This window comes from Cavia porcellus, unplaced genomic scaffold (genome assembly GCF_034190915.1).
Source record: "Cavia porcellus strain 051 isolate PalLab524CR breed Dunkin Hartley unplaced genomic scaffold, mCavPor4.1 scaffold_58, whole genome shotgun sequence".
Taxonomy (NCBI): domain Eukaryota; kingdom Metazoa; phylum Chordata; class Mammalia; order Rodentia; family Caviidae; genus Cavia; species Cavia porcellus.
This window is the reverse complement of record NW_026947541.1, coordinates 2,180,457-2,191,872: the sequence shown is the minus strand read 5'-3', so window position 1 is coordinate 2,191,872 and position 11,416 is coordinate 2,180,457.

Below are 11,416 nucleotides of genomic sequence, written 5' to 3'. Positions count from 1 at the left end.
CTCCTACTAGTGAATGTAATGTAACACACACGCATACAATGCGCACCACCCCGTGATATTTTTCTCACTCCTACTAGTGAATGTAATGTAACACACACCCATAAAATGCGCACCACCCCCTGATGTTTTTCTCACTCCTACTAGTTAATGTAATGTAACACACACCCATACCATGCGCACGACCCCGTGATGATTTTCTCACTCCTACTAGTGAATCTAATGTAACAAACACCCATACCATGCGCACCACCCCGTGATCTTTTTCTCACTCCTACTAGTGAATCTAATGTAACACACACCCATACAATCCACACCACCCCGTGATGTTTTTCTCACTCCTACTAGTGAATGTAATGTAACACACACCCATACAATGCGCACCACCCCGTGATGTTTTTCTCACTCCTACTAGTGAATCTAATGTAACACACACCCATATAATGCGCACCACCCCGTGATGTTTTTCTCGCTCCTACTAGTGAATCTAATGTAACACACACCCATACAATGCGCACCACCCCGTGATGTTTTTCTCGCTCCTACTAGTGAATGTAATGTAACACACACCCATACAATGCGCACCACCCCGTGATGATTTTCTCGCTCCTACTAGTGAATATAATGTAACAAACACCCATACAATGCGCACCACCCCGTGATGTTTTTCTCCCTCCTACTAGTGAATGTAATGTAACACACACCCATACAATGCGCACCACCCCGTGATGTTTTTCTCACTCTTACTAGTGAATGTAATGTAACACACACCCATACAATGCGCACCACCCCGTGATGTTTTTTTCACTCCTACTAGTGAATGTAATGTAACACACACCCATACAATGCGCACCACCCCGTGATGTTTTTCTCACTCGTACTAGTGAATGTAATGTAACACACACCCATACAATGCGCACCACCCCGCGATGCTTTTCTCCATCCTACATTGCCACTCACTGCCTATCCTAATTCAGACCCTCCGATTCACACCACCCCGTGATGTTTTTCTCATTCCTTGTAGTGAATGTAATGTAACACACACCCATACAATGCGCACCACCCCGTGATGTTTTTCTCACTCCTACTAGTGAATGTAATGTAACACACACCCATACAATGCGCACCACCCCGTGATATTTTTCTCACTCCTACTAGTGAATGTAATGTAACACACACCCATACAATGCGCACCACACCGTGATGTTTTTGTCACTCCTACTAGTGAATGTAATGTAACACACACCCATACAATGCGCACCACCCCGTGATGTTTTTCTCACTCCTACTAGTGAATGTAATGTAACACACACCCATACAATGCGCACCACCCCGTGGTGTTTTTCTCACTCCTACTAGTGAATGTAATGTAACACACACCCATACAATGCGCACTACCCCGTGCTGTTTTTCTCACTCCTACTAGTGAATCTAATGTAACACACACCCATACAATGCGCACCACCCCGTGATGTTTTTCTCACTCTTACTAGTGAATGTAATGTAACACACACCCATACAATGCGCACCACCACGTGATGTTTTTCTCACTCCTACTAGTGAATGTAATGTAACACACACCCATACAATGCGCACCACCCCGTGATATTTTTCTCACTCCTACTAGTGAATGTAATGTAACACACACCCATACAATGCGCACCACCCCGTGATGTTTTTCTCACTCCTACTAGTGAATGTAATGTAACACACACCCATACAATGCGCACCACCCCGTGGTGTTTTTCTCACTCCTACTAGTGAATGTAATGTAACACACACCCATACAATGCGCACCACCCCGTGGTGTTTTTCTCACTCCTACTAGTGAATCTAATGTAACACACACCCATACAATGCGCACCACCACGTGAAGTTTTTCTCACTTCTACTAGTGAATGTAACGTAACACACACCCATACAATGCGCACCACCCCGTGATGTTTTTCTCACTCCTACTAGTGAATCTAATGTAACACACACCCATACAATGCGCACCACCCCGTGATGTTTTTCTCACTCTTACTAGTGAATGTAATGTAACACACACCCATACAATGCGCACCACCACGTGATGTTTTTCTCACTGCTCCTAGTGAATGTAATGTAATACACACCCATACAATGCGCACCACCCCGTGATGTTTTTCTCACTCCTACTAGTGAATGTAATGTAACACACACCCATACAATGCGCACCACCCCGTGATGTTTTTCTCACTCCTACTAGTGAATCTAATGTAACACACACCCATACAATGCGCACCACCCCGTGATGTTTTTCTCACTGCTACTAGTGAATGTAATGTAACACACCCATACAATGCGCACCACCGCGTGATGTTTTTCTCACTCGTACTAGTGAATGTAATGTAACACACACCCATACAATGAGCACCACCCCGTGATGTTTTTCTCACTCCTACTAGTGAATGTAATGTAACACACACCCATACAATGCGCACCACCCCGTGATGTTTTTCTCACTCCTACTAGTGAATGTAATGTAACACACACCCATACAATGCGCACCACCCCGTGATGTTTTTCTCACTCCTACTAGTGAATCTAATGTAACACACCCATACAATGCGCACCACCCCGTGGTGTTTTTCTCACTCCTACTAGTGAATGTAATGTAACACACACCCATACAATGCGCACCACCCCGTGGTGTTTTTCTCACTCCTACTAGTGAATCTAATGTAACACACACCCATACAATGCGCACCACCACGTGAAGTTTTTCTCACTCCTACTAGTGAATGTAATGTAACACACACCCATACAATGCGCACCACCCCGTGATGTTTTTCTCACTCCTACTAGTGAATCTAATGTAACACACACCCATACAATGCGCACCACCCCGTGATGTTTTTCTCACTCTTACTAGTGAATGTAATGTAACACACACCCATACAATGCGCACCACCACGTGATGTTTTTCTCACTGCTACTTGTGAATGTAATGTAACACACACCCATACAATGCGCACCACCCCGTGATGTTTTTCTCACTCCGACTAGTGAATGTAATGTAACACACACCGATACAATGCGCACCACCCCGTGATGTTTTTCTCACTCCTACTAGTGAATCTAATGTAACACACCCATACAATGCGCACCGCCCCGTGATGTTTTTCTCACTCCTACTAGTGAATGTAATGTAACACACACCCATACAATGCGCACCACCCCGTGATGTTTTTCTCACTCCTACTAGTGAATGTAATGTAACACACACCCATACAATGCGCCCACCCCGTGATGTTTTTCTCACTCCTACTAGTGAATGTAATGTAACACACACCCATACAATGCGCACCACCCCGCGATGTTTTTCTCACTCCTACTAGTGAATGTAATGTAACACACACCCATACAATGCGCACAACCCCGTGATGTTTTTCTCACTCCTACTAGTGAATGTAATGTAACACACACCCATACAATGCGCACCACCCCGTGATGTTTTTCTCACTCCTACTAGTGAATGTAATGTAACACACACCCATACAATGCGCACCGCCCCGTGATGTTTTTCTCACTCCTACTAGTGAATGGAATGTAACACACACCCATGCAATGCGCACCACCCCGTGATGTTTTTCTCACTCCTACTAGTGAATGTAATGTAACACACACCCATACAATGCGCACCACCGCGTGATGATTTTCTCACTCCTACTAGTGAATCTAATGTAACAAACACCCATACAATGCGCACCACCCCGTGATGTTTTTCTCACTCCTACTAGTGAATGTAATGTAACACACACCCATACAATGCGCACCACCCCGTGATGTTTTTCTCACTCCTACTAGTGAATGTAATGTAACACACACCCATACACCTCCCGGTGATGTTTTTCTCACTCCTACTAGTGAATGTAATGTAACACACACCCATACAATGCGCACCACCCCGTGATGTTTTTCTCACTCCTACTAGTGAATGTAATGTAACACACACCCATACCATGCGCACCATCCCGTGATGTTTTCCTCACTCCTACTAGTGAATGTAATGTAACGCACACCCATACAATGCGCACCACCCCGTGATGTTTTTCTCACTCCTACTAGTGAATGTAATGTAACACACACCTATACAATGCGCACCACCCCGTGATGATTTTCTCACTCCTACTAGTGAATCTAATGTAACACACACCCATACAATGCGCACCTCCCCGTGATGTTTTTCTCACTCCTAGTAGTGAATGTAATGTAACACACACCCATACAATGCGCACCACCCCGTGATGTTTTTCTCACTCCTACTAGTGAATCTACTGTAACACACACCCATACAATGGGCACCACCCCGTGATCTTTTTCTCACTCCTACTAGTGAATCTAATGTAACACACACCCATACAATGCGCACCACCCCGTGATGTTTTTCTCACTCCTACTAGTGAATGTAATGTAACACACACCCATACAATGCGCACCACCCCGTGATGTTTTCCTCACTCCTACTAGTGAATCTAATGTAACACACACCCATATAATGCGCACCACCCCGTGATGTTTTTCTCGCTCCTACTAGTGAATCTAATGTAACACACACCCATACAATGCGCACCACCCCGTGATGTTTTTCTCGCTCCTACTAGTGAATGTAATGTAACACACACCCATACAATGCGCACCACCCCGTGATGATTTTCTCGCTCCTACTAGTGAATCTAATGTAACAAACACCCATACAATGCGCACCACCCCGTGATGTTTTTCTCCCTCCTACTAGTGAATGTAATGTAACACACACCCATACAATGCGCACCACCCCGTGATGTTTTTCTCACTCTTACTAGTGAATGTAATGTAACACACACCCATACAATGCGCACCACCCCGTGATGTTTTTCTCACTCCTACTAGTGAATGTAATGTAACACACACCCATACAATGCGCACCACCCCATGATGTTTTTCTCACTCCTACTAGTGAATGTAATGTAACACACACCCATACAATGCGCACCACCCCGCGATGCTTTTCTCCATCCTACATTGCCACTCACTGCCTATCCTAATTCAGACCCTCCGATTCACACCACCCCGTGATGTTTTTCTCACTCCTTGTAGTGAATGTAATGTAACACACACCCATACAATGCGCACCACCCCGTGATGTTTTTCTCACTCCTACTAGTGAATGTAATGTAACACACACCCATACAATGCGCACCACCCCGTGATATTTTTCTCACTCCTACTAGTGAATGTAATGTAACACACACCCATACAATGCGCACCACCCCGTGATGTTTTTCTCACTCCTACTAGTGAATGTAATGTAACACACACCCGTACAATGCGCACCACCCCGTGATATTTTTCTCACTCCTACTAGTGAATGTAATGTAACACACACCCATACAATGCGCACCACCCCGTGGTGTTTTTCTCACTCCTTCTAGTGAATGTAATGTAACACACACCCATACAATGCGCACCACCCCGTGGTGTTTTTCTCACTCCTACTAGTGAATCTAATGTAACACACACCCATACAATGCGCACCACCACGTGAAGTTTTTCTCACTTCTACTAGTGAATGTAACGTAACACACACCCATACAATGCGCACCACCCCGTGATGTTTTTCTCACTCCTACTAGTGAATCTAATGTAACACACACCCATACAATGCGCACCACCCCGTGATGTTTTTCTCACTCTTACTAGTGAATGTAATGTAACACACACCCATACAATGCGCACCACCACGTGATGTTTTTCTCACTGCTACTAGTGCATGTAATGTAATACACACCCATACAATGCGCACCACCCCGTGATGTTTTTCTCACTCCTACTAGTGAATGTAATGTAACACACACCCATACAATGCGCACCACCCCGTGATGTTTTTCTCACTCCTACTAGTGAATCTAATGTAACACACACCCATACAATGCGCACCACCCCGTGATGATTTTCTCACTCCTACTAGTGAATCTTATGTAAAAACACCCATACAATGCGCACCACCCCGTGGTGTTTTTCTCACTCCTACTAGTGAATGTAATGTAAGAAACACCCATACAATGCGCACCACCCCGTGATGTTTTTCTCACTCCTACTAGTGAATGTAATGTAACACACACGCATACAATGCGCACCACCCCGTGATATTTTTCTCACTCCTACTAGTGAATGTAATGTAACACACACCCATAAAATGCGCACCACCCCCTGATGTTTTTCTCACTCCTACTAGTGAATGTAATGTAACACACACCCATACCATGCGCACGACCCCGTGATGATTTTCTCACTCCTACTAGTGAATCTAATGTAACAAACACCCATACCATGCGCACCACCCCGTGATCTTTTTCTCACTCCTACTAGTGAATCTAATGTAACACACACCCATACAATCCACACCACCCCGTGATGTTTTTCTCACTCCTACTAGTGAATGTAATGTAACACACACCCATACAATGCGCACCACCCCGTGATGTTTTTCTCACTCCAGTAGTGAATCTAATGTAACACACACCCATATAATGCGCACCACCCCGTGATGTTTTTCTCGCTCCTACTAGTGAATCTAATGTAACACACACCCATACAATGCGCACCACCCCGTGATGTTTTTCTCGCTCCTACTAGTGAATTTAATGTAACACACACCCATACAATGCGCACCACCCCGTGATGATTTTCTCGCTCCTACTAGTGAATATAATGTAACAAACACCCATACAATGCGCACCACCCCGTGATGTTTTTCTCCCTCCTACTAGTGAATGTAATGTAACACACACCCATACAATGCGCACCACCCCGTGATGTTTTTCTCACTCTTACTAGTGAATGTAATGTAACACACACCCATACAATGCGCACCACCCCGTGATGTTTTTTTCACTCCTACTAGTGAATGTAATGTAACACACACCCATACAATGCGCACCACCCCGTGATGTTTTCTCACTCCTACTAGTGAATGTAATGTAACACACACCCATACAATGCGCACCACCCCGCGATGCTTTTCTCCATCCTACATTGCCACTCACTGCCTATCCTAATTCAGACCCTCCGATTCACACCACCCCGTGATGTTTTTCTCACTCCTTGTAGTGAATGTAATGTAACACACACCCATACAATGCGCACCACCCCGTGATGTTTTTCTCACTCCTACTAGTGAATGTAATGTAACACACACCCATACAATGCGCACCACCCCGTGATATTTTTCTCACTCCTACTAGTGAATGTAATGTAACACACACCCATACAATGCGCACCACACCGTGATGTTTTTGTCACTCCTACTAGTGAATGTAATGTAACACACACCCATACAATGCGCACCACCCCGTGATGTTTTTCTCACTCCTACTAGTGAATGTAATGTAACACACACCCATACAATGCGCACCACCCCGTGGTGTTTTTCTCACTCCTACTAGTGAATGTAATGTAACACACACCCATACAATGCGCACCACCCCGTGATGTTTTTCTCACTCCTACTAGTGAATCTAATGTAACACACACCCATACAATGCGCACCACCCCGTGATGTTTTTCTCACTCTTACTAGTGAATGTAATGTAACACACACCCATACAATGCGCACCACTACGTGATGTTTTTCTCACTCCTACTAGTGAATGTAATGTAACACACACCCATACAATGCGCACCACCCCGTGATATTTTTCTCACTCCTACTAGTGAATGTAATGTAACACACACCCATACAATGCGCACCACCCCGTGATGTTTTTCTCACTCCTACTAGTGAATGTAATGTAACACACACCCATACAATGCGCACCACCCCGTGGTGTTTTTCTCACTCCTACTAGTGAATGTAATGTAACACACACCCATACAATGCGCACCACCCCGTGGTGTTTTTCTCACTCCTACTAGTGAATCTAATGTAACACACACCCATACAATGCGCACCACCACGTGAAGTTTTTCTCACTTCTACTAGTGAATGTAACGTAACACACACCCATACAATGCGCACCACCCCGTGATGTTTTTCTCACTCCTACTAGTGAATCTAATGTAACACACACCCATACAATGCGCACCACCCCGTGATGTTTTTCTCACTCTTACTAGTGAATGTAATGTAACACACACCCATACAATGCGCACCACCACGTGATGTTTTTCTCACTGCTCCTAGTGAATGTAATGTAATACACACCCATACAATGCGCACCACCCCGTGATGTTTTTCTCACTCCTACTAGTGAATGTAATGTAACACACACCCATACAATGCGCACCACCCCGTGATGTTTTTCTCACTCCTACTAGTGTATCTAATGTAACACACACCCATACAATGCGCACCACCCCGTGATGTTTTTCTCACTGCTACTAGTGAATGTAATGTAACACACCCATACAATGCGCACCACCGCGTGATGTTTTTCTCACTCCTACTAGTGAATGTAATGTAACACACACCCATACAATGAGCACCACCCCGTGATGTTTTTCTCACTCCTACTAGTGAATGTAATGTAACACACACCCATACAATGCGCACCACCCCGTGATGTTTCTCTCACTCCTACTAGTGAATGTAATGTAACACACACCCATACAATGCGCACCACCCCGTGATGTTTTTCTCACTCCTACTAGTGAATCTAATGTAACACACCCATACAATGCGCACCACCCCGTGATGTTTTTCTCACTCCTACTAGTGAATGTAGTGTAACACACACCCATACAATGCGCACCACCGCGTGATGATTTTCTCACTCCTACTAGTGAATGTAATGTAACAAACACCCATACAATGCGCACCACCCCGTGATGATTTCTCACTCCTACTAGTGAATGTAATGTAACACACACCCATACAATGCGCATCACCCCGTGATGTTTTTCTCACTCCTACTAGTGAATGTAATGTAAAACACCCATACAATGCGCACCACCCCGTGATGTTTTTCTCACTCCTACTAGTGAATGTAATGTAACACACACCCATACAATGCGCACCACCCCGTGATGATTTTCTCACTACTACTAGTGAATCTTATGTAAAAACACCCATACAATGCGCACCACCCCGTAATGTTTTTCTCACTCCTACTAGTGAATGTAATGTAACACACACCCATACCATGCGCACGACCCCGTGATGATTTTCTCACTCCTACTAGTGAATCTAATGTAACAAACACCCATACCATGCGCACCACCCCGTGATCTTTTTCTCACTCCTACTAGTGAATCTAATGTAACACACACCCATACAATGCACACCACCCCGTGATGTTTTTCTCACTCCTACTAGTGAATGTAATGTAACACACACCCATACAATGCGCACCACCCCGTGATGTTTTTCTCACTCCTACTAGTGAATCTAATGTAACACACACCCATACAATGCGCACCACCCCGTGATGTTTTTCTCGCTCCTACTAGTGAATCTAATGTAACACACACCCATACAATGCGCACCACCCCGTGATGTTTTTCTCGCTCCTACTAGTGAATCTAATGTAACACACACCCATACAATGCGCACCACCCCATGATGTTTTTCTCGCTCCTACTAGTGAATGTAATGTAACACACACCCATACAATGCGCACCACCCCGTGATGATTTTCTCGCTCCTACTAGTGAATATAATGTAACAAACACCCATACAATGCGCACCTCCCCGTGATGTTTTTCTCCCTCCTAATAGTGAATGTAATGTAACACACACCCATACAATGCGCACCACCCCGTGATGTTTTTCTCACTCTTACTAGTGAATGTAATGTAACACACACCCATACAATGCGCACCACCCCGTGATGTTTTTCTCACTCCTACTAGTGAATGTAATGTAACACACACCCATACAATCCGCACCACCCCGTGATGTTTTTCTCACTCCTACTAGTGAATGTAATGTAACACACACCCATACAATGCGCACCACCCCGCGATGCTTTTCTCCATCCTACATTGCCACTCACTGCCTATCCTAATTCAGACCCTCCGATTCACACCACCCCGTGATGTTTTTCTCACTCCTTGTAGTGAATGTAATGTAACACACACCCATACAATGCGCACCACCCCGTGATGTTTTTCTCACTCCTACTAGTGAATGTAATGTAACACACACCCATACAATGCGCACCACCCCGTGATATTTTTCTCACTCCTACTAGTGAATGTAATGTAACACACACCCATACAATGCGCACCACCCCGTGATGTTTTTCTCACTCCTACTAGTGAATGTAATGTAACACACACCCATACAATGGGCACCACCCCGTGATGTTTTTCTCACTCCTACTAGTGAATGTAATGTAACACACACCCATACAATGCGCACCACCCCGTGGTGTTTTTCTCACTCCTACTAGTGAATGTAATGTAACACACACCCATACAATGCGCACCACCACGTGATGTTTTTCTCACTGCTACTAGTGAATGTAATGTAACACACACCCATACAATGCGCACCACCCCGTGATGTTTTTCTCACTCCGACTAGTGAATGTAATGTAACACACACCGATACAATGCGCACCACCCCGTGATGTTTTTCTCACTCCTACTAGTGAATCTAATGTAACACACCCATACAATGCGCACCGCCCCGTGATGTTTTTCTCACTCCTACTAGTGAATGTAATGTAACACACACCCATACAATGCGCACCACCCCGTGATGTTTTTCTCACTCCTACTAGTGAATGTAATGTAACACACACCCATAAAATGCGCCCACCCCGTGATGTTTTTCTCACTCCTACTAGTGAATGTAATGTAACACACACCCATACAATGCGCACCACCCCGTGATGTTTTTCTCACTCCTACTAGTGAATGTAATGTAACACACACCCATACAATGCGCACAACCCCGTGATGTTTTTCTCACTCCTACTAGTGAATGTAATGTAACACACACCCATACAATGCGCACCACACCGTGATGTTTTTCTCACTCCTACTAGTGAATGTAATGTAACACACACCATACAATGCGCACCGCCCCGTGATGTTTTTCTCACTCCTACTAGTGAATGGAATGTAACACACACCCATGCAATGCGCACCACCCCGTGATGTTTTTCTCACTCCTACTAGTGAATGTAATGTAACACACACCCATACAATGCGCACCACCGCGTGATGATTTTCTCACTCCTACTAGTGAATCTAATGTAACAAACACCCATACAAAGCGAACCACCCCGTGATGTTTTTCTCACTCCTACTAGAGAATGTAATGTAACACACACCCATACAATGCGCACCACCCCGTGATGTTTTTCTCACTCCTACTAGTGAATGTAATGTAACACACACCCATACACCTCCCGGTGATGTTTTTCTCACTCCTACTAGTGAATGTAATGTAACACACACCCATACA